Genomic DNA, 23,358 nt, shown 5'->3' with positions numbered 1-23,358 from the left:
TCAGGAAAACTTTCCCAGCCTAGTAAGGCAGGACAATATTCAACTCCAGGTAATACAGAGAACACCACAAAGATATTCCTCAAGAAGACCAACCCCAAGGCACATAATCATCAGATTCATTAGGGTTGAAATGAAGGAGAAAATACTAAGGGCAGCCAGAAAGAAAGGTCAGGTTACCCACAAAGGAAAGCCTATCAGACTTACAGCAGATCTCTCAGCAGAAACCCTACAAGCCAGAAAAGAGTGGGGGCCAATATTCAACATCCTTAAAGAAAAGAACTTTCAACCCAGAATTTCACATCCAGCCAAACTAAGCTTCACAAGCGAAGGAAAAATAAAATCTTTCGCAAACAAGCAAGTACTTAGAGATTTCACCACCACCAGGCCTGCTTTACAAGAGCTTCTACAAGAAGCATTACACATATAAAGGAACAACCAGTATCAGCCTTTCCAAAAATATATCAAAAAGTAAAGAGCATTAACATAATGAAGAATCTATGTCAACTAATGGGCAAAACACCCAGCTAGCATCAAATGGCAGTATTAAACTCACATATATTATTATTAATCCTAAATTTAAATCGACTACATCCCTCAATCAAAAGATACAGACAGGAAAAAGCCAAAACCCATTGGTATGCTGCATCCAGACCCATCTCACATGCAACGATACACAAAGACTCAAAACAAAGGGACAGAGGAAGATTTACCAACCAAACGGAGAGCAAAAATACATAAACAAATAAAAAGCAGGAGTTGCAATTCTTGCCTCTGATTAAATAGACTTTAAAGCAACAAAGATCAAAAGAGGCAAAGAAGGACATTACATAATGGTAAACGGATCAATGCAACAAGAAGAGCTAACGATACTAAATATATACGCACCCAATACAGGAGCACCCAGATACATAAGACAAGTTCTCAATGACTTATAAAGAGACTTAGACTCCCACACAATAATAGTGGGAGACTATAACATCACATTGTCAATACTAGCCAGATCAACAAGACAGAAAATTAACAAGGATATCATAAAACTTGCATTCTTATCAGTACCATATCACACCTATTCTAAAAGTGACTACATAATTGGAAGTAAATCACTCATCAGTAATTGCATAGCATTTCACAGGTTTAAATGAAATATTGGTTGGCTGCTTGTTTGTTATTTTCTTCCCTTATTCCTTCCTGTCTCCATTGTTAAGCACAATTATTGGCATAAAAGAGGTTTTCAATTCTCATTTTTAGGCTGCATTCTAGCCTGGGCAATAAAGCAATACTCCCATTCTCTCTCCCTCTTTCTCTTCCTTTTTCTTCCTCCTTCATTCTTTTTTTTTTCTTTCTCTCTTTCTTTCTTCCTTAAAAAAAAAAGTGGCAAAGTCACTGTCCTTGTCTTTTTCTAGGTGTTAGGAAAACAGCTTTCAGTGTTTCATCATTGGGCACAATATTAACTGTCTGTTTTTTATATATCCCATTGTCATGTTGCAGAAGTTCCCTTCTATGCCTAGTTTATTGAGTATTTTTATCATAAGACGGTGTTGTGTTTCATCAGTTTTTTCTGCATCAATTGAAATAATCATGTGCTTATTCATTTTATTGTTATAGTATATTATACTGATTGACTCTTAATCTGTTGAGCCACTCTTGCATTTTTGGGATAAATCTCACTTGGTGATAGTTTACAATCCTTTGATTATGCAGTATTGCTGCTAGCATTTTGCTAATATTGTTAGTATTTTGCTGAGATTTTTGCTTATATATTCATAAGGGATATTGTGCTGTAGTTCTCTTTTTTGTGCTGTCTCTATTTGGTTTTGGTATCAGGATAATGCTGTTATCAAAAAATGAATAAGCAAGTGTTCCTTTTTCATAAATTTGTCAGAAGAGTTTGAGAAGAAATGGTATTAATTATTCTTTAAATGTTAGGTAGACTCACCAGTTAATGCAGCTGTTTGGTCATAAACCTTTCTTTGTTAAATCGCTTTCAATTACTAATTCAATCTTCTCGTCTGTTATAGTTCTATTCACATTTTCTCTTTCTGGTTGAGTCATTTTGGTAGTTTCTGTCTTTCTAGCAATTCATCCTTTTCATCCAGAGCACCTAATTTGTTGTTATACAATTGTTCACAGTATACTCCTATAATCCTTTTTTATTTCTGTCAAGTTGGTAGTAACGGCTCCACTTTCACTTCTGAGTTTAATATGTCTTCCATCTTTTACTCAGTCAATATAGTGAAAGGTTTGATCTTTCAAAGAATCAACTTTTAGCTATGTTTATTTCTTCTACTGCTTTTCAACCTTCTATTTTATTGATTTATGCTCTAATCTTTATTATTTCTTTCCTTCTGCTAGCTTTGCATTTAGTCTTTTTTTTTTTTCTACTGCCTTTAGGTATAGAGTGAGGTTAGTGATTTGAGATTTTTTTCTTAAATGTAGTTGTTTATATCCGTACATTTTTTTTGAACTCTATGTTCACTGCATTCAATAAGTTTTGGTATGCTTTGTTTTTATTTTTCTTTGTCTCAAGATATTTTATAATTTTGCGTGTGATTTATTCTTTCACTCACTGGTAGTTTAAGACTGTAGTTTAATTTCCACATATTTGTGAATTTTCCAGTTTTCATTTTGTATCTGTTGTTTCTTCCATTGTGGTTGTGAATTATATTTTGAATAATTTCACACTTTTAAAAATAATTAGGACATAATTTGTGGCCCAAGATATGGCCTGCCCTAGAGAAAGTTCCATATCCACTTGAAAAGAATGTTTATACTGCTGTTGTTGGGTGGGCTGTTCTGTATATGCGTATTAGCTCTAAATGGCTTATACTGTTGTTCAGTCTTCTATTTCTCTTGAAGCTTCTGTCTGGTTTTTCTATCCATTAACTAAAATGAGGTATTGAAGTGTCCAACTATTGCTATAGAACTGTGGTTTTATCCTTTCAATGTTGTTAATATTTTTAGCTTTACTGAAGTATAATAGAGAAATAAAAATTGTACATATTCAAGATGTACAGTGTGATGTGTTTATATGCACATTCTGAAATGATTACCAAAATGAAGTCAATTAGCATGTTAATTACCTCACAAAATAATTACCTTTTTGTGTGCATGCGTGGGATAAGAAAACAACTTCATCCCTGCTGATTGCAGAATGGCCATTGCAGCTGCTCCAGGCTCCTGCAGAGGAGGAGTGGAGCGGATGGCATCATCAGGGGGTCCCTCAAGCCTGGCGCGCACGCATTCTGGAGGCCACCCAGACCATGCTCCACCGCCTGGGCGCGCAAGCTACGGTCGCCCTCTGTGTGCAGGCAGCAGCCGCCTGGCAACTTCCGAGCCCGCTGGCGCTCCCAGCATCGCAGAACCAGGGTCAGGTGTCCCGGTGGCTGCGGCCAAGCCAGGGATTCTGTCCGGTGGCGGCTGCACAGGGGCGAGAACTGAGAACTTGCCGCTCAATCCCATCTCTAGTGACTGCCGAGTGCCCATGCCAGCGGCCTCGATTTCCCTGCGGTGGAGGAGTGGGGCGGTAGGCACGGCCTGCGGGCCCTCAGGCTGGGCGCGCTGGCGATCCCGAGGCCGCCCAGGCAATGCCAGGGGCACCCAAGCTGCAGCCGCCCTCTGTGTGCAGGCAGCAGCAGCCTCCAGGCAACCCCAGAGCCCGACCGCAATCCCAGCATCTCAGAACCGGGCCAGATGTCCCAGTGACTGCGGCCAAGCCAGGCGGTCTGCCCTGCAGCGGCTGCACAGGAGTGGGGTTCGTCCCTCAGCTCCATCTTCGGTGGCTGTAGAGGGCCCCTGGCTAGCGGTCCCAAGCTTCGGCGGAGGAGCCGGGCGTGGGGCAGGACCTGGAGGGCTCTCAGGCCAGGATAACACACGATCCAGAGGCCTCCCAGGCAATGCTCCGCTGCCTGGGCGCCCAAGCTGCAGTCGCCCTTTGCCTGCTCGCAGCAGTCGCCTGGCAATTCCCAAGCTCGCTGGCGCTCCCAGCCTCACAGAACCGGGGCCAGATGTCACCGTGGCTGCAGCCGAGCCGGGCAGTCTGCCCAGTAGCTGCTACACTGTGTCGGGAACCGGCTCTCAGCCCCATCCCCAGGGGCTTCGGAGGGCTTCCGCCAGCGCCCCGATCTCTCTTCGGAGGAGGAGCGGGGCGGAACCGGAGCCAGGCCGGCCCTCAGGCCCGGAGCGCTGCGCGTCCGCGATTTCCGGAAGTCCCAGGCGAGCCCAGGAGAACCCGCAAGTCAGCTGCTCCTGCGCCCCGCCCCCTGTCCGGCGCGGGCTTGGGAGCGGCTTCCAGAGTTCGCGCGCGCGTCTGACCCGCAGGCGCGCGCCTAACGGTTTTACTGGGCTCACTTTGTCTGAGAGGTCGGAGGCTGCGAGTGTCGCTGCTGAAGGCTGTGGTGAACCGGGCTGGATCGCGGATTCTGAGCTACATTGGGGGTTTGGGGGTGGATCGCGGATTTGGGGCGGGGTGGATCGCGGATTTGGGGCTGGGTGGGGGTGAAAAGGCCACGAGGAGAACAGGCAGCTCAGCGGGCGGTGGGCGTCTGAGGAGAAGTGGCCACCATGAGGAAGCTCTTTCAGCTTCGGGAGACGCCTGGGCCTGGCGGTCAGGGGCTACCTCGATGAGGAGTAGGCGGGTCGCGGGTTCCGCAGACGGGACGCGGAAGTGAGGAAGATCCACAGGGCGGCCCTAAAGGGCGATGCCGCGGAGGTGGAACGCTGCCTGACGCGCGGGAGCCGGACGTGGACGCCGGCGACAGGAAGAACAGGTAGCGGGACCCAGCCTGGGGTCGGAGGGGGATCCTCGGGCCGGGCTTACCCGCAACCCTGCAGCCCCCCAGTCCCTGGGGCGGGGGCCTTTGAGGGCCCCGGGCAGCCTCCGAGCAGCGGAGCCAGACGGAGCCTCAGATACTTTCTATCCCTGGCAATTCCCCGCCTGGAGCACTTGGTAGAGAATTTGAGTGATTTAACTCACAAAGTTAAGCATATACAGGTTTAAAACATGGGGTCACATACATGATAGGGAGATGCCTAATGAGAACTCATTTCCACGTCGAAAATACCATAAGTCATTTTCAGTAGTGTCCGTTTTACATCCGAATCCACAGATGTAGATAGATTTTTTACTGGGGCTTCTTAGAGGGAAACTTGGAAGTGGGAGATGGGTTCCTTGAATGGGAAGACTCCGTTTTCTCAAAATGTGAGCTCTATGGTTATCAGTTTTACATAAACCGAATGAAAATATCAGGCTTTTATCATTTTTGCATGACACTTGCTATCTTTTGTGATGACATTAAAAATTTTTATCATGGAGTGAAAAAAGACTTGCTCCTCTAGATACCAAAATGTGCTGTTAATTCCCACAATTAATTATTTACTACCAGCTGAAAAGATAGATAAATACATGAAACAGAATAGAAAATCCATAAACACTGAAATATATGTAAGATATAGATGTAGGGACTGATAATGGTAGATTTTCAGATGAGTAGCAAAGGATGAGTTATGAATAAAATGCCTGCTGTGTGAAGAAAACTAATGAAATTTTATGGCACAAAAATGAGTTCCTGATGGAATACAGATTGAAATTTTTACATATGCAAAATGAGAAAAGTACCAGAAGAAAACACAAATTCTTATTTATACAGATACATTTTACGTTGACAAAAAGCCTTCCAAAGAATGACTTCACAAGCAGGCATTCTGAAGGTTAATTTAGCCAACTAAAAATTAAAACCTCCTGTTTATCAGAAAAAAATTAACAAAAGATAACATACTTGAAAAATATTTATATTTTTACTAATATATTTAAATCTATATTCATATGAAAACTGTATCTTCATCCTACAGGGAATTTATTCCTTATTATATATAATATATATATTACTGATTATATAACAAATTGTATATATTACTAATATAATATGTTATATATATATCAGTTATATATATGCAGATAAAAAGTACATCTTTATTTTACGGAGAACTCTTTCAAATCAAATTCACAAGAAAAGAACTCTAAAAGTGAACAAACTACTTATATGCAGACCCACAAGTTATTTATGTACATAGGAAAAAATCCTTAGTGTTTCTTGTGAGAGAATTTAAAAGGGGAATGAGACTGTTTTCTATCCACAATGTTTGTGAAAATAAAACACAGTGATACTTAACCCTGCTGCTTAAAGTTTAAGTTGCTGATGACTTTTCAAGTAGATAATTTGGTGGTAATTACCCTACTTTTAAAATGTATATGCCTTTTACCCATCAATTCCATTATATTAAAATACCTTTAGAAAATAGAGATACATGCACTTTGTTTTTCTCAGCATTTATGTTAACAAGAACCCATAGAATGGATATGCGACCATTGAAGGTGGCAGTAAGTATAGAAGTATGTTGATGTATGAAGATATATTTTGTCATAGCCAGTGAGGAAAAAAATACTTTGCTTGCACATACACAGAAACATACTATGGTCTTTTGTTAGCCAAAACTGTGTACAAAATAGGATAAAATTTCTAAGCATGTGTATTTTAAGTAAAGTTTTTTGTTCCTTTTTCTTATTTGTGATTTCTGCAGTGAGTATCTATAAAACTTCCAGTAAAATTTATTATTAATGGAATAATCCTTGGGAAGAGAAATATGAATCTTATACAGATAAAAATAATCTCTCACTGTCTATTTTTTATCATTTTTATTTTGTGGGTTATCTTTGAACTTTTAGCTTCTTCAGAAGTAAAAAGGGAATCTTTTTATCTGTGCTTGCAGATTTTATTATGTACATAGGTTTTTCTTACGTACAGATTTCTTACATATATGTGAACAATGATAGATTAGTCTTATGAAAATAACAAATAGCAAATATAATTACTATCACAAAAATATTGGCTTATAGAAGTTATATTTTAAAATATTAAACTCCCCAACTGTATCCATTCTTTCAATCCATTTATTCATCAAACATAACCTGAATATCTGTTATGTAGCAGACAAATTGTACTCTCAGGACCCTTGCATACTTAAAGACTTCATGTTTACCTGCTCTGCCTGAGTAAGATGAGAGATTTAAAATGGGAATATTAGGTCTTAATCTCATTGAAGCTTTTCCTCCCACCTTTCAAACAAAAGCATTTCTGAAGGTAGAAAATAGTAAAAGATAACCCCTAACTACTCTTTTGAAAATTTATCAGTTTTAAATACTAATATGAATCATTGGAAAGTCTGATTTGCATTTATTCTGTAAATCTAAGTGTTGACTAAAATGAGCCATACCTGTTTATTTCAATCATGAGTTTTCTTTGGCCAAAAATCAAAGTAAGAAGTAATTTGTTTAAAAAAAAAGTTGTTGTTATTTCAGTACTCTTTTCCTACGGTACTTTTAAGAACCAAAATGTACTTGAGTGCCAGTTAGGTGCCTAGAACTGCCCTAGACCTGCCGCGTATACTGTATTTTATTTTACTTAATGTAAGGTCTCATGGATTGTTTGATACCCGCTTATTTTCTATATTGTTTATTTTAAAATGCTACCAATTACAGTTATAAAAAGTTATGAATTATAAATGCCATTCCAGTATCAGATATGTTAAAATGTGACCTAACTTTAAATCATCCTGCAAAATAGGAATAATTGTATCATTTTACTTAATTAAAATTTCTTCAAGTACTAGTAATAATTATAACATCTGGCTGGGTGCAGTGGCTCATACCAGTCATTCAAGAACTTTGGAAGGCTGAGGTGGAAGGTTCCCTTGATGCCAGGAGTTTGACACCAGCCTGGGCAACAAAGTGAGACTCCTACTCTACAAAATATTCTTAAAAATTAGCTGAGCATTCTAGTGCACTCCTGTGGACCCAGCTACTCAGGATGCTAGGGCAGGAGGATTGCTTGAGCCTAGGAGTTTCAGGCTGCAGTGAAGTATAAATACACCATTGCACTGCAGCCTTGGCAACAAAGAGAGACCCTATCTCAAAAAACTAAAATCTAACAATTATTGAGTTTTTGGTTGTTCTGGGAACAGTTCTAAATAGTTTGTATAGATTCTTATTTAAGCATCACAATGGTGTCCTGCAAGCTAGCTGCTATTGTCATCTTTCTTTTATTAATGAGGAAATTGAGGCACAGAAAGTCTAAGCAATAGCTGGTAAGTGGTAGAGTTCAGAGTAGAACTCAGGCCCTAGTTGAACTGAATCCATAGACCAAGCTCATTCTATCCAAATAGGCTGCTGTTTTCATTAAGGTAGTGAGCAGTAAGAGCTAATAAATGTTCTTTCTTCAAAAGAAAATTACTTATTTTGAAGACAGAAGAATAACATGCTATTCAATGGTTACAATGACATGAATCATTATAAGTTTTGAGATACTGCATTACAATTTCCTGAAAACTCCTCTCACTTTCATAGGGTTGCTCTACATTTGACCTGTGTCCATGGCCATGTGGAAGTGGTCAGTCTCTTAGTGAGCAGAAAATGCCAGATTGACATCGGTGACAGACTAAACAGGACCTTTAATAAAGGTGTATAGTAGCCAACTCTTTCAACATGAAATGGATTTGATTTAAATACATAGAAATAAATTTATCTCATTTAAATATAACTAGTTGGTGGAACCTGTGGAATATGTATTGTGAATGCTTAGAATTTACAGTCTAATTTTTTATCTAATACTGATAGGCTGTACATTGCCAGGAAGAGACTTGTTCCATATTTCTGCTGGAACATGGAGCCAATCGAAACATTCAAGATGTGTACCGCAACACTGCTCTTCATTATGCTGTGTATAATAAAGGGATTTTATTGGCAGAAAAACTGCTTTCCCACCATGCAAATATTGAAGCAATAAGCAAGGTATAGATCAATCAATTTTCTTTTCAAAATATTTGTTCTAACATTGAAATAGGTAAGAGTTGATTTTTCAAGTTTGGAATCTCAAGCATTCCCTGAATGAAAATATTTTGAAATAACTTGTCTCAGATTCTACTTTAAATATTGATACTTTTAAAGAAGGTTTTTAGTGCATTTATGGTAATTATTTGTGAATTTTTTCAAGGTAAAAATTTTTTTTTAAATACCCCAGGGTTGTTCTGTTTTTCTAATTAGTGTCAAAAAACACAGGAAAAAAATTATCTTAGAAATAGGCTTTATCTTAAAACTCAAACAAAATTAAAGCAACTTACCATAAATGGAAATCTTGGTGATGCTGACAATTTTCTTAAAAAAAAACTCATGTATCTTTCAGTAGCAAGGCTTAAGAGGAAAACATGGGAAGGGAAAAGGAGAGCAATCAGAAATATACAGGTCACTTAGAAATTAGGTAATGAGGGAAAAGGCAAAGAAGAAGTTTTGTTTTTTAATTTGTTGTTTTTTGGTTTATGTATTAAGGCAAAGTGCTCTTCGGCTTTGGGGTAATCATTTTTGGTTTGGTAAAGGGAATGATTAAAACTCGCCTAAAGATCAAGTTTTAGAGGACTCTGAGGAAACCAGAATGGCAGTGAATAGGTGGTGACAAAGTGAGAAACACTTCAGCAAAGGGTGAAACAAATTAGTAATTGTATTATTACCCATCCTAGCAGAAACAGCCACTTAGGTAAGTCTCCTCTCAAATTTGAACGTCTTGGTGGGAAGGTGGGAGATAAGGATCTTATAAATAGCAAAATCAAGTGAGATTTTGAGTTTGTGTGTCCCTGTTCTACCCATACCCAGGAAAATTAACTGAAGTTTTAATAAATGATTCTTACTCTTTTCTCTTTTTGGCCACATTCCAAACTGATAAGACTATTGACTGTGTGGGTGAGCAATGAAACTGAATTGATTGTCTGCTGCATTAGTTCTCAGCTAGAATTGTGCATTACAGGGACCTGGGGAAATTTTGTAAAAACTCTACAAGTGTAGGCTTTCTCTTGAAGATTTTGATGTAATAGATCTAATAAGGCCTGAGCATGTATGATTAAAAATATTTTTGAAGCCATTCACAGTGGCATGTTCCCAGTCCCAGCTACTTAGGAGGCTGAGGTGAGAGGATTTCTTGATGCTAGGATTTTGAGTCCAGCCTGAGCAAATAGTGAGACTTTTGTCTCTAACAACAACAGCAAAAACAAACAAACAAAAAATTCCTCTAGGTTTGAATACACTCCTGATTAAGAACGACAGAATAGATGAGTGCAGTGTATGATTCTCCAAATCATAAGAAATCTCTAAAAGAGTTGGCATTTGATAGGGGTTACTTCCTTCAAAGTTCTTCTTTCCAATAATATTAACCTGATTTATCTGTCTTTTTCTACGTCTGTGACTGGGAAGTGAAAGGAAATATTATGGGTAATATCTCTCAGCTTATAGAATAACACCTTTTTTCTTCTCATCATGAATTATTTACTGTGATTTAGAGAGTCTAGGAATTTGCTTGTGGGTTATCTTTCAATAAGTAGAGGTGGATCCTTTCACTATTTCATGTTCCTTTGTCAGGAGTCAGGTGATTATGTGTCAAAAAATGATCATTACAAGTGAGGTTTTCTCAATTAGATTAGTAGCAGTTTCTGAACTCTTTTTTTTTTCAATTGAAGTTGTTTTATGGACTATCTCAGTATGTCTGTTAAGTTTACAGAGCTTTGGCATAATCAGGATGTCAGTTTTAAACACTGAAATCCATTAAGTCAGTGAGAATACAATAGGAATTCTTTTAATAATTTAGTTTTAGCAGTCCTATGAACTAATTATCTATTTGGTTAACAATCTGGGGGTGTTTGCAAGGCATTGTATGGGAAAGCACAGAGGAGGGAGAAGGAAGTGACTGCTTTGCATTTACTTTTTTTCTATATTGTATGTTTAAGTTCATGGCATCTTATAGAAGATTTTTAGTTCAGTTGAGAAATATGTAATTTTACAAATTATAAATTGTTTTTGCTTTCTTACAGAAGGGAAACACACTATTTTTCGCTTGCTATAATTTGCAAGAGACAGCAAATGGTGGAATTTTTAGTGAAAAACCAGGCAAATGTACATGCTGTTGTTAGTTTCAGAAGGTACAGTAGTTCTTTTTTTAAAAAAATAAAAACCTGACTGTTCTAGAGTGGTAACAGTCACTCAAGTCTAGAGTGGTAACAGTCACTCAAGAAATATTAATAAGAAGGTTAACATATAATTATTGGCATACAGTGAAAAATAACACAATAGGTAGAAAAGAAATTATTTGGACTGAGCAACATAAAAACAGTATATAGTAGGATTCATTTTCTCTGATAGACTGTTATTTGTAATCTGATGTTTTTGGTCCTGTAATCTTATATTAGCTAAAAGGGTTTCATATTTTATTAATTTTATAAAGTGTAGACTTTAACTTTCAGTTTACAACTACTACTGTTACCATTATTATAGTATCCTGTGCCTTCCTCCTTTGAATTTTTTAACTTTCAATTTACAACTACTGCTATTATTATTATTATCGTTATTGCTGTTTTCAGCCTGCAGATAGCTCTTATTTATCAGAACCCTAGCTGACTTTGAATTACAATATAGCAGACTAGGAAAGCAATGGGGAAATCTTCATCTAAATCTTTACCTATTTTCATTAAGTGACCTCAGCATAGTTTCTTGGACATCAAAAAACTGTAAGTTAGCCACATGTATTATGTCATATCCCAGTGGGACAAGAGGCTTTTTTGTTGTCTCTGCCTTTTAGCTTTGGTGGTAATTTACAAAGATGAACACTTGAGCACCCAAGATGCTTGTAGGCATAAGCTAGAGCATGTAAATAGTTATTATGTCTATACTGACAGGCAAGATACTGATTGGTAAAGTGTATCAAATTTGCTAAATATCTTTATTAAAGTTATTGAGTGGAGTTATTTCTTTATTATTTTAGAACAGCCCTCATGCTTGCTGTACATCATAACTTTTCAAGTACAGTCAGCCTTCTCCCATCTTTTGTCAAGATATGTTTGGACAAACTGCAGAAGATTATGCTGTTTGTTGTGATTTGATAAGGTAAGTGCTTATGTTAAAAGACCAGTTAATACTAAATTAAAATAATTACAAAATATTGCATCGATACATTAGGTGACAGTTCATAGTTTTATTGAGGTAGTTTGGAATGGCAACAAGTTAGTCCACTTTTTAGCCAGAAATCAAACAGAAAACTACATCAGTTATAAGTAGCAGTGAGTGCAAGATTCTTTTGGGACTTTTAAAAACCTTTATCCCTAGGGATCTCAATGCTGTTCATTTTATTCCAAGTATAACCCCTATATGTGAGATATAAATAGTGTCACATCTTTTACATTTTTTCTTTTTTTTTTTTTTCTTTTTTTGAGAAAAGGTCTCACTATGTTGCCCATGTTCCTGAGCTCAAGTGATTCTCCTGCCTTGGCCTCCCAAACTGCTAGCCACCTTGCCTGGCCTGACTTTTCTAAGTAGTTATTGGGTCTTGAAATGTCCAGTTTAGCAGACAATCTTGTATTGTCTTCTGGGGCTATCTCCTATGCCATTCTGCTTTGAATTTTTAAAAAAGCTAAGGAGTTTCCTAAGTCCAAGGAAGACAGTCTTGCTTTACAAGTCAGAAGAAGGGGGAGAAATCCACTCTAATCATTCCATTGTTTCCATTGATTCACTTGCTGTTTTGCTTTCATTGTAACTGATCCTGCAATCTGATAATGATTGACCTTTGCCACCAGATGCCTTTAGTGATTCAAATTCCTCAGTTTTTATGGTGACTTATACACAGAATTCACAGCTACAGTGTTTTTTAGTTCACGTACATATGCTCAGCCATTGTTCCCAGCACCCTGCTCTGGCAGTGAGGCCAAGGCCTCCAGGCTTTACCCACACACATAGTAAGTAAATTGACCCTCTCCAACATTAAATACCTTATTTGTGGCCCACCTCTTAGCTAGGCTTAGCCTAGACCTTCATGGTAAGTTATCCTTTGAGTCATGTGTTCATCTTTTCTTTAGCAAATATTAGTTGGGATTGTACTCAACAGTCAGGAATGTTCTAATAATGTTGTAGGAAGAGATCAGAGTTCCCTTTCCCTTTTGTTATTACATCTGTACCTTGAGACTTTTCTATGTCCTGTGTAACAGCCTTTGCGAGATAGCAGAAGGTTCCACATTATCCTTCAATAAAGTAGTGGGCACCAACTTGTAGTTGGCCCCTCAAGTGATCTGTTTCCATAATGAAAATCTCTCAGGATACTTGCATCTCTACCACAAGTTTTTTTTTTTTTGGAGACGGAGTTTCGCTCTTTTTACCCAGGCTGGAGTGTAATGGCGCGATCTTGGCTGACCGCAACCTCCACCTCCTGGGTTCAGGCAATTCTCCTGCCTCAGCCTCCTGAGTAACTGGGATTACAGGCACGTGCCACCATGCCCAGCTAATTTTTTGTATTTTTAGTAGAGACAGAGTTTCACCATGTTGACCAGGATGGTCTCGATCTCTTGACCTCGTGATCCACCCGCCTCGGCTTCCCAAAGTGCTGGGATTACAGGTGTGAGCCACTGCGCCCAGCCCCCCCACAAGTTTTTAAAATACTTAAAAACTCTACTTCACAGGAAGTCATTCAATAGAATTCTGTGTATCTAAAGTAGGTAATTTCTATTTAACAGAGCTAAGCTTTATTCATGACTCATGAGTACCCATGTATAAAACAGGGCTTTAATACTTGTTTCAGTAGCACATATTCTAAAATTCAATCAATACAGAGCAGATAAGCATATCTGCTGCCCAGGGATGGCACACAAATTCATAAAGCATTCCATATTTTGCACAATCCCTAGAATGTCATTTGACTATTTGTTAACTAGCTCCAGGGAAACAATATGAATCAAACCAAAACAGGAGACTCCCAATATTGAAATTGTTATTATTATTATAAAAGTATTCATGTTGGGCCAGGAGCCGTGGCTCACACCTGTAATTCCAACACTTTGAGGCCGAAGTGGGCAGATCACGAGGTCAGGAGACTGAGACCATCCTGGCTAACATGGTGAAACCCCGTCTCTACTAAAAATATGAAAAATTAGCCGGGCATGTTGACATGTGTCTGTAGTCCCAGCTACTTAGGAAGCTGTGGCAGGAAATTTGCTTGAACCCTGGAGGCAGAGGTTGCAATGAGAGGAGATCATGCCACTGCACTCCAGCCTGGGCAACAGAGTGGGACTTCATCTCAATTAAAAAGAAAAAAAAGAAGAAGCATTTAGATAAGGTGATCTGTGAAATGAGAACAGAGCTGAGTAACATATGGGATGTTACATGCAAATATGTTGTTAGTACATGACTTGGAAATAAGGAAACATCAACTTGCCTCTCTTTCATTGAACTGAGAAAACAATACAAGCAGGATTTTGTCTTGTATGTCAGTTGGAGAGGACCAAGAAGATCCAGCCCTCTAAAACAGATCTGCTGGCTCAGAGTTTGAGTAGACAGAGAATAAATGGTAGCTGTCCAAGCCAGGTTTTGACATCTATTAGCTTTCTGCCCTTGGTGTGATTGATGAGCTCAGTAATAGAGGACAATTAGGTAATCTATTTTGATGAGGTAATATATTTATACATAAATTTAGTTACAAGTTATGAATTAGCAAAAATGCTCTGAACTACAAGCCACAATTTATAGAACAAATAATCAAAATTAGCACTTAATATCATTTTCCAAAAACTGAAATTTAAATATTAGAACCTATGAAAAAACATCATCAGGTTTTGAGATTTCAAAATTATTTCAGCAATCCAATTCAAGAATAAATTATTACATTGCTTTACTCTTTCTGAATATTTAAACATGTTATCTCATTACATCCTCCTCACAGCTTAGTGAAGAAAAATAGTAAAATCCTTATTTTTTAGAAGAAGTCATGGAGCCTAAGAGAAGCAACTGGTCTGAACACAAAACACCTATTGGTTATAGAGTGAGGACTTATTCTGAGTGCAGGACACTTTCCAGGATGTTAAGCTGACTAGAATTAATTTACTGAGCTATGCTTCTCTTTGTTTATGAGTAGTTTATGTTTTTATTCTTTTATTAGAAGCTTAATAAATTTATAGAGCTTAAAATTTTAAAGTGTATGGGACATTAGAGTTCTGATATTAGCTCTGTTATTGTCTGAAATGCTTTAAGAATTTATGTTTGGTAAATTTTTTTATATTGCTATTAAAATAGTAATTTCACTTTTTATGTATAGCTTTCAACAACAAATTTTGGAACATAAAAATAAGATACTTAAAAATCATCTTCGAAATGACAATCAAGGTAAAACTTCTCATAGTAAATTCCTCATTTTTCTTGGTGGTCTTATTGATTTTAAAAAGTAAGATTACAGGCTAGGCATGGTGGCTCATGGCTGTGATTCCAGCACTTTGGGAGGTGAAGTTGGGTGGACCACCTGAGGTCAGGAGATTTGAGACCAGCCTGGCTAACATGACAAAACCCCATCTCTACTAAAAATACAAAAATTAGCCAGGTGTGGTGGTGGGTGCCTGTAATTCCAGCTACTTGGGAGGCTAAGGCAGGATAATAACTTGAACCCAGGAGTTAGAGGTTGCAATGAGCTGAGATCGCACCACTACACTCCAACCTGGATGAAAAAGCAAGATTCTATCTTCAAAAAAAAAAAGGAAGGTTACATAATTTTAATTATCAAAGAGCAGTTTAAAAAAATTATGTATATATATAAATTTTTAATTTCTGTAGTTTAGAATTTAGAATTATTTAAGAAGTTAATTGTAGCGAATTTATAATCTCAAACAGTACTGTATGAAAAAAATTTATTTACCTACTTATGATCCCTGAAATTCTACCTGATGTTTTTGTATTAATATAAATTTAAAAAATTAGATTTTTAAGTTAGTATGTTGTATTTTTCTCTATAATCACATTATTACAAATTGGACTTGTTATGCAAATGGATTTTCTATTTAATTTTTATAATAAGTGGTTTGTATTTAGTAAATTAATATTAATTACAGTTGATTCTTGAATAATGTGGGAGTTAGGGATTCTGATCCCTGTGCAGTTGAAAATCTGAGTATAACTTTGACTCCTTCCAAACTTTACTAATAGTCTACCGTTGACTGGAAGCCTTACTGATAACATAAACAGGTGATGAACACATATTTGGTATGTGTTACATTATTATATGTTATGTTCTTACAATAAAATAAGCTAGAAGAATGAAGCTTTTATAAGAAAGAAATATACTTACTATTCATAAAGCATAAGTGAATCCTCCCAAAAGTCTTTATCTTCATCATCTTCAGGTTGATTAGGCTGAAGAGAAAGAAAAAAGTTCAGTTTTGCTGTCTCTGGTTTGCAGAGGCAGAAGAAAAATCTGCATATAAGTGAACCCCTGCAGTTCAAACTCTTGTTATTCAAGGGTCAACTTTATTACACAGGAATTTTTGTCACTAAGAAAGTAACTATCTTTAGAACTGGGAACTCAACAATCTCTTTCTGAGACCATAAACAAATGTGAATAAGAATCATTAAACAGTGTTCATCCATACAAATAGAAGATTGCTTTTGAAGATACCTATTGAATTCTGAAGACAGAAAGGTAATTCCAAGAAGCAGAAGTTATGTATTCTTATACAAAAAAGGTCTACTTTTTACTTCATTCTCCATAAGTTGGAACCTCATGAGATATATTCACTTCTTAGAACAAGCTTTTTTCTTTTAATATGTGCTTGATAATTATCACAATCATAGTGATTTTGTTGGAAAAAATACTCTGTTGCCAGGCTGGGCATGGTGGCTCATGCCTGTAATCTCAGCACTTTGGGAGGCCGAGGCAGGTGGATCACTTGAGGCCATGAGTTTGAGACCAGCCTGGCCAACATGGTGAAACCCCATCTCTACTAAAAATACAGGCACTGGGGCAGGCACCTATCATTTCAACTAAAAATTGGGAGTCTGAGGCAGGGGAATTGCTTGAGCTCAGGAGGTGGAGATTTCAGTGAGCTGAGATTGTGCCACTGTACTGGGTGACATAGGAGCACGACTTCATCTGAAAAAAAAAAAAGATACTCTGTTATCATTAGGCAAAAGATGATCATAATAAATATTCCAATAGCCAAACTCTAGGCTCAAAAAATTATAATAAAATTATAAAAATGGTTCACAATAACAAAAATATAAGACCTAATGCATTGTACAATCTGAACTGTATAAAGACACCTTAAATGTTGTGCATATTTATCAAACCATTTCTATAAGTTAAGTGTGTCAAATTTCAATAGACAAAGATGAAATTGACATAGTTTTTTGTCTTTAAGGTGCTTATAATAGAATACAGAAAACTATTTAATTTTTGTGTTTTTCCTACTGCATTTTTAAGAAAAATATTCATTCATATACTTGTCCACTTAAAAACTATTGTAAGGTCTGTTTTTGCCGAAGACGAAACGGAGAAACTGAGGCCAGCACGAAAATAATCCAATGCAAGGGAATTTATTCAGGCTCCCGGACGAGGTTCTGCGGTCTGGACAGGAAGGGCCGGAGAAGTCGCGCAGACTCCTCTCAGGCACGGGGTTTTATAGGGAGTGGAGGCATCCGATTGGCTGTGGCCAAGGTGGGTGGGACAAAATGGAGGGGAGTGGGACCCGGATGGAAGGGAGTGGGGCCTGGATGGTATCAGGTAAGTCCTGATGGGGCTTTTTTTTCCCCGGGCTCCCGGCGGGGGGAGGAGGCGTGTCTGAGCTCCCAGCAAGGGAAGGAGGTGTGTCTGAGCTCCCTGCGAGGGGAGGAGGTGTGTCCGAACTCTCCACGACGCAGCCAACCTTACATTCCGACCTTTTGATGATAGATAGAGGGCGCCGCTCTTTCTGACTACTTCCTGCTGAATAGGGGCGAAGTAAGGGAGACAGGTCAGTCGGCTGGCACCTCGACTGAAGAGTCGGACATGTCCAACTTCTCGCATACGAGCCGGTAGCACTGTATTGGGTTCTAGTGGTGGGGCCTTGTTTCCAGGATTCCTTCAAGTAGAATTGCCAGGCATAGTAGGGGCTGGCTGATGACTGAGGGTGGTAGGGGATGTGTAGTTTCCAGGAGATGTTGAGAGACTTGACGACCAGCTGGACTACCTGGGCTATGAATGCTGGACCGTTGTCTGACTGGATGGTGGCAGGTAGGCCAAAGCGGGGGATGATCTCTTGAATAAGAATGGATGCTACCATATCTGCTGTTTCACGAGAGGTAGGGAAGGCTTCAATCCAACCTGAAAAGGTATCTACAAAGGTTAGGAGGTAGCAAAGTTTTTTGTGAGTGGGCATATGGGTGAAATCAATTTGCCAATCCTGAGCCGGCAGATTGCCACACATTTGGTGGGTGGGAAACTGCAGTCTCAAGCTTCCCTGAGATGAGACCTTAGAGCAAGTAACGCATGTTTTGTGTACCTGCTCAATTGTCTGTTGCAAACCTGGTGAATAAAAGAGGGGTTGCACAAAGCGGTGTAACGCTTTGGGCCCTATATGTAAGGATTGGTGGATTTCGGCAATAATTTTAGGAGCCTGTTCCCGTGGAAGGGCGATCTTATTATTTAGGAAGATCCAGCCCTGTTCAGACTTGGTTCCACCCCTTAACATAAGGTCCTGTCTTTCCAATGGCGAGTACACTGGCAACGTGGCTGTGGTAAGGAACAGGACCGGAGCAGGAGCTGGCCTGGTACTGGTTAGAGCCTTCGTTACCGCATCTGCCCTTGCATTGCCCCGAGAAATGGGATCCTGCTGGGTCCAGTGCCCCCGACAGTGGATTGACAGCAACCTCTTTGGGGAGTAACAGAGCCTGCAAGAGGTTTGAGATATGGGTGGCATTGACTATGGGGGTCCCCTTTATGGTAAGGAATCCTCCCTCTTTCCAAAGGGCAGAGTGACAATGAGTAATAAGGAAAGCATACTTGGAGTCTGGATAGATATTTGCCCGTTTCCCTTTTGCCAGTGTGAGAGCTCGGGTTAAGGCAATGAGCTCTGCCTTTTGGGATGTCCCATCAGGGAGTTGGCGTGCCGCGAGGGTGGCTGAATCTGTAACTACAGCATAGGCTGCTTTTCGCCATCCCTCGGCTGTTATTACTGAACTCCCATCTACATACAAGGTAAAGTCGGAGCTGGGGAGTGGAAGGCTAGATAGACCCTCTCGTGGTTTAGCAAATGCCTCTATTAGTTCAGGACAGGAATGAATTGGGGAAGGGGAGTGGGATGGAAGGGGAAGTAAAGTAGCAGAGTTGAGTGGAGAAGAAGGATGAAGACTAACTGAAGGATTTTCAATGAAAAGTAAATGAAACTCTTGTAACCTGGAAGGTCCTAGGTGTGCGAGAGACTTATGGGAGAGAAGGTCAGTGAGCCGATGGGGAGAAAATACCGAGATGGGCTGGCCTAAAGTAAGTTTTAGGGATTCCTTAGTGAGTTCTGTTGCTGCTCCCAAAGCCCGCAGGCAAGGCTGCCACCCCGACTGTGGGGTTAAGTTGCTTTGATAAATAGGCTACTGGATGATATACAGGGCCTAGGGGCTGGGTTAAGACTCCAACTGCGATTCCCTGTCTTTCATCAGTGAACAAATGGAAGGGGCAGTTCAGATCGGGTAATTGGAGTGGAGGTGACGTGGACAAGGCAGTTTGTAGGGTTTTAAAAGCCTGTTTTACTACCCCAGGGTGGGAGAGGGGTCCTGTGGGTGTGTCTTTAGCCGCTACATATAGAGGTTTAGCCAGGGAGGCAAAGTTAGGTATCCAATGGCAGAAAAATCCTACAAATCCTAAAAAGGAGAGAATTTGGTCTGCTGTTTCTGGAGGCTGTAGTGAAAGGAGTGCCTTTTTCCTGTCTGTCGTTAGGCTCTTGGTTGTAGGGGTGAGGCGTATGCCTAAGTAAACTATTGAGGTGGCTGACAACTGCGCTTTGGAAGGGGATACTAGGTATCCTTTAGATCCCAGAAAGTTAAGAAGAGTGGCTGTATGCTGTTGAGACAGGGAGAGGGAAGGACTACAGAGTAAAAGGTCGTTCACATATTGTAGGAGGAAACTGGGTTGGAGAGGGCAGGAGCTGAGATCAGTTGCTAAGGCCTGCCCAAAAATATGGGGACTGTCTCTGAATCCTTGGGGCAAAACAGTCCAGGTAAGCTGTTGTGACAGATTAGTGTCTGGATCAGTCCAGGTGAAAGAAAAGAGAAAATACGACTCAGGGTGTAGAGGGATGGTAAAGAAGGCATCCTTGAGGTCCAGAACTGTGAAGTGGGAGGTATTGGAGGGAATGTTAGATAACAAAGTATATGGGTTGGGGACTACCGGGTGCAGGGGAACTACTGCCTCGTTGATAAGGCGTAGGTCCTGAACTAAGCGATAGTCGCCGGACGGCTTTTGGACTGGTAATATAGGAGTGTTACAAGGGGAACTGGTAGGAATAAGGAGTCCCTGGGCTAGGAGCTGAGCGATGATAGACTTCAGGCCCTGACGGTGGGTCTTTGAAATAGGAAACTGAGGACGTGAGGGAAAACGAGTAGCATTTTTGAGAAGTATTTTAACTGGTGTGTGATGTCTTGCCACTACAGGCTTGGAAGTATCCCATACCAAGGGATTGACTACATCCAGAGGGATAGGGAGTTGGGTCATAGGGTTAGGACAGGGTGTAGCCTCCGTTAGAAGAGACAGTAGGAGGTGTGTATGTGAGGGGTTTGACTTCGTGTATGTGAGATTAGTGAGTTGGAGGGTGGCCCCTACAATCTGGAGAATATCTCGTCCTAGCAAGGGAACTGGGCATGAGGGTATGATTAAAAAGGAGTGAGAGAAGGGGTGTCCCTTGAGGAGACAGGTTAGGGGAGGGGTTTGGTTGGGATAGGAAAGCCTTCCATCAACTCCCATGACCGAGACCTGGGAAGGTATGCTAGGACCTGAGTAGGAAGGTAATACAGAGTAGGTAGCCCCCGTGTCCACTAAGAAGGAAATGGACTTACCCGCTACCTGCAGCGTTACCCTGGGCTCGGCAAGGGTGATGAGGGTCCTCGAGTCCGGGCTGCATCAGTCATCCAGAAGGCCAAGAAATTTAGGTGAAGGGACTGCCTCCTGCAGACCGGCCTGCTCCCCACATAGAGGTGCAGGGAGTGGGCCTTTGGTCCGGGACGGGCAATCAACCTTCCAGTGTCCAGTTTGCAATCTGGGCAAGGTCCAGGGGGTGGTCAAGGACAGGGGCACTCCCGGGCCCAATGTCCTTCTCGACCACATCTATAACAGGACCCGGGTGGGACCCTTAAAACATTTCGGAAGGGTTTCGATGGACCTCCCTCACCAGATGTTCGGTGGGCTGCCGGCCTCAGGGCCGCTACAAGAGCTCGGGTTTGGAGGTCAACCTTTCGCCTTAAGTGGGCCTGTCGGGTGGCCTCAGCTTTATCCTCTCGGCCATTAAAAACTTTAAATGCCATGTTTACCAGGTCTCGCATGGGAGTCTGGGGGCCCTCCTCAGCTTTTTTAAGTTTCCTCCTTATATCAGCCGCTGACTGGGAGATAAAGAGGGTGGCTAGGACCGTAGCTCCTACTGAGGAGGCCGGATCCAGCCGTGTATGGAGGATCATAGCGTTAGTTAAGCGGTCAAGGAAGATGGCTGGGTTTTCATCAGGTCCCTGAGTTATTTCCCTTAACTTATCATAGTTGACTACCTTTTGGGCTGCATTTTGCATGCCCGCCAGGAGGCACCGTAGCATCTGGTCTCGGTGGCGGCGGCCATCTCGACTGTCCTGATAGTCCCAATTAGGGTCGGCCTCTGGGACCGCTGCCGCACCTACTGGCATCTGGTTATCAGTAAGATGTTCCTGATTAGCATGTTCCCGGGCTGCTGTAAAAATCCGGTCACGCTCGTCTGGGGTGAGGGTGGAGGATAGGATGACAAACGTGTCATGCCAGGTTAAATCATATGCCTGAGTAAGGTAACGGAATTCCTTGGTGTAAGCAGTAGAGTTGGTGGAGAAAGAACCTAGACGTTTCTCAATAGCCGATAGGTCAGAGAGGGAGAAGAGAACATGCACTCGGACAATGCCCTCTGCTCCGGCCACCTCACGGAGGGGGCAAAGGAGAGAGGCCTTGTCGTTGGGATCACTGTGTGAGCGGGTGTGAGCACTAACAGGTGAGGCCAGGTTGTAATTAGGAGGTGGAGGAGCTGAAGGGGTTTGAGGTTTATCATAAAGTGGAGGATCATTGGGTTGGGCCAGTGGAAAGGAGCTCCTCAGGCACATTAGGGTCAGAAAAAGAAGAGGAAGGTGGAGGGGCTAAGGGCAGAGAGGAGGTTTCTTTGGCTAGAAGTGCCTTGGTGGTGGTGCAAGAGGAACAGAGGGTGGGTTGGGAACGAAGATACCAGAAAGCCTGCACATTTATAATAATCATAATTAGGCAAAAACCAAGAAAAGACATGGCCAGGGCTATGTGCCACATGGCTACAATAAACACAGTACTACATGCAAGACTGACAAACAAAGGGTGGGTGCCCCCCAGATGGGAGGCCAGGCTGATGCTTTCCTGGTCACGTCCCTGTGGAACCGTGGGTTGAGGCCCACACAAGCCCCGCAGCTGTTACGCTGTGGGACTACACATAAACTCACTCACTCACTTGCATTGGAATTAGGCAGAAAGAAGGATAGGATTAAAAGTGTAAAGCAGCCACCATCTTAAGGACGAGGCACAGGATATGACTAAAAGTGTAAGGCGGCCACCATCTTAAGGGCGAGGCACAGGATAGGATTAAAAGTGTAAAGCGGCCACCATCTTAAGGGCGTAGTACAGCCACCATTTTGAAAGGGAGAAAGAGAGAAAGCTAAGAGAGAGACAGAAAAAGAAAAAAGCCGAAAATACAGTTTTTTTAGAAAACGGGAGCCTTTTATGCCAAATGGGCTAATTTACAACAACAAATTTGGTATGAGCCGGGGGTTTGGCTCTGCCATGAGGCAGGGCTGCTTAAACAGGGCTTCTGAGTACCCACACCTCGGTTGCTGGTGAGGGTTCAGGAAAGTGGGGATGTCTCCCTCAAATTCCTGACCCTAAATATACCCCTCACGGGGAGAGAACAAGAGTGTAGGGACGTCTCCTCTTACACTCAGGTCCTAAACTGGAGTCACGGACTCGTGGGAAAGGAAGCCGGAGTCCTCAAGGACTCGCGGCGGGAGGCCTCCTGGGGTCACGGACCCGTGGGGAAGGAAGGGAGGGAAGCCGGAGCCACGGACTCGCGGCGGGAGGCCTGCCAGGGTCACGGACCCGTGGGGAGGGAAGCTGGGGGTCACGGACCCCGTGGTGGTGGGAATCCCTGACGCTGCGCAGCGGTTTCCTGACAGGGACTCCCTGAAAGCAGCAGGTGAGGTAGTGGGTACCAGAAGTCTTACCTTGTGGTGAAACAAACGGCAGCTTCCCGGTCCGG

At 41.2% G+C, this 23,358-nt stretch overlaps 1 non-coding gene and 1 pseudogene across 1 annotated transcript; both read left to right on the top strand.

Moving 5' to 3' along the window:
• Positions 1-3,151: 3,151 nt before the first annotated feature.
• On the top strand, positions 3,152-23,146 carry LOC105705570 (uncharacterized; annotated as a pseudogene).
• LOC135275945 (U6 spliceosomal RNA) lies at positions 13,647-13,749 on the top strand. Its single transcript, XR_010343531.1, has one exon. It is a non-coding gene; the product is annotated as a U6 spliceosomal RNA (small nuclear RNA).
• Positions 23,147-23,358: the final 212 nt, after the last annotated feature.

Source organism: Aotus nancymaae, unplaced genomic scaffold (assembly GCF_030222135.1).
Source record: "Aotus nancymaae isolate 86718 unplaced genomic scaffold, 86718_ANA_hifiasm-v0.15.2.pri h1tg000019l, whole genome shotgun sequence".
NCBI lineage: Eukaryota > Metazoa > Chordata > Mammalia > Primates > Aotidae > Aotus > Aotus nancymaae.
Note: the sequence above shows the minus strand (reverse complement) of the source record. Positions and strands in the feature narration are given on the sequence as shown.